We start from the raw sequence: 2,325 nt of genomic DNA, 5'->3' as shown, positions 1-2,325 counted from the left end.
TAATTTTACAATTTCTCCACACTTTTCTCTGACACTTCCTTTCCCGGTTCAATTAATTGGCCTCATCTGTATATCTTTAGCGATAAAAAATATTAGATATAGCATAATTAAATATGATTTGGTTCAGGGAAATAGTTATCCCTCTTTTGTTTTGTAGATACAGTATCAGAATGTACAGTTATATGGCATCTTTCTCCTCTATGGGGAAAAGAAAGATCAGTCCCGTAGCTTAAATGAGTTAGAAATGCCTGTGCAAGTTAAAAAAAGACATAAAGTCACTTCACCATCTGAAAAATTCAACCTTTCACAAAGTCAGAATACCAAGAGAAGATTATTCTAGCCTAGGGTACAGACAGCTGAGTTTATCTGATCAAGCAACATTATTATAGTTTGGAATTAAAAGAAAGTTGAATGGTATAGGGATATTTTTAATTAAGTACTTAATTATTCTTAAAAGAATAGAAAGTGAAAGGCTGTATCTTCCTTTGAATTACTTTGGAGTGAGATTTTATCAGTGAAGCAGAACCAAATCTGTTCATTAATTTCCTGGGAGCTGACCAAAAAAAAAAAAAAAAAAGGTTGCTTGTATAGTTGACAATGTAACTGATAGCAGATATGTTTATGTTTTATGCTGAGTCAGTTTTTACATTTTAGTGAAGGATTCTGAAACCATTGTCTCAAGAGAAAACTACATATTGACTCAAAATAGCATATTTCTATGACACCTTTCTGAAGTGGCTTAATATAATGTTAATTAACTTGGTTAAATCCCACAAGCATATTAATTGACACTGTTGGCTGAAACTTAGTGTTTATGAAATCCTGCAGAACAAGCACAATTTAAATTGTGGGGTGTGGGATTTTTTACTACTAAATTCAAAAATTCACAAAAATTCACGTACACAGGCGGTCTTTGTTATTTATCTCAGGAAAACTGGCACACAAACCCTTTTAAATGTGTCATTAAAATTGCACCCAAAAGATCAGAGAAATAGTGAAAAGATTTGCTTTTCATTATATCTTGTGAAAAGAAAATAAAGGAGACTGAAAAACAAGCTCTGTGATTACATGTATAAAGTCAAAAGAAACTTTTCAACTTTCTGTTCACGGGTTGGGAATGGAATAAGTCAATGTCCTGTAGATTAAAGGAATCTGACCCATTTACTGGTCTGGCCCATTAAAAAGTCCTGTGATCCTTTTTTGCCAAAGTTTTGAATACTTTATCACTCGAAGAGACTTCAGCTTCAAACTTCAATGGTCGAATATTTCCTCTAAAATGTTTATCTCCAAAATAGTGCCATTATTTTTCTCCAAAAGTTATTCAGCACAAGTCTACCAGGAACACTGGTAACTTGCTTATGAGGCAAGCAATTCCCCACCAAGACTTTCTTGATTTTGGGATTTGCTTAAATCCTGTTCATTTCACTATAACATAGCGTTGCAGGATTTAGAAAAGATCTGATGACAATGAAACAAAAGAACAAATGCTTGATTTGATAGAATTATTATTATGGGGAGAACAATGAACTTTTATAACTTTATTACCTAGTTCATGTTCTTGACATGAGTAATTTTCCCTACACAATGTCATAAATATTGGGAACAAACATTTCAGATAATAATGGATACATATACACCATGTCAAAATAAGAACACTTTAGAATTCATAAAAATGTGTTTAAAGTATTTAATATGATTGAACGGGGCTTCTAACCTAAACAAGATCCCATGGACTAATCTCTACCTGTTCCTCTCCATTAACCAGAAACCATGAATAACAGCATAATGCTTCCCCAACCTAACACCCTAGCCATAGAAAAAGGGAATCTAGGGAGTCTCAACAAAATATAAAGAAATGTAATAAAACAGAACATCTCAAATAGATATGGAATGATGAAAGAAGAGGAATTTAATACCCCTATCTTAGAAATTGATATAACTCTTAAGCAAGGATATGGAGAAGCTGAGCAACAAAATCAACCAACAGATCAAACTGATGAGAGTGCCTGATAAAAAAAATGGTAGAATCGACGAAATAGTCACAAAAACAGGACATAATCTAGGCCATAAAACACATCTCATAAAATTTAAATTAATTTACATTATCTAGAATATATGTTCTATACGGGGACTGCACATGATAGAACAGTAACAAATACAGAAGGAAAACAAGAAAGGAAACAAATGAGACACAAGTGAATTGAGTCTAGTTATAGGAACTGATTCGAAAGGTGTCTTTGTTGGGAATGAATAAACAGTCTCTGCTATGGTAACTCTGCTTCCTTATAACAGAAGACACTTGTCCAAAGGATGAATGATAGGGCA

The sequence above is a fragment of the Talpa occidentalis genome, unplaced genomic scaffold (assembly GCF_014898055.3).
Source record: "Talpa occidentalis isolate TD23 unplaced genomic scaffold, MPIMG_talOcc4v2.1 talOcc4.13, whole genome shotgun sequence".
Taxonomy (NCBI): Eukaryota; Metazoa; Chordata; class Mammalia; order Eulipotyphla; family Talpidae; genus Talpa; species Talpa occidentalis.
This window is presented reverse-complemented; position numbering follows the sequence as displayed.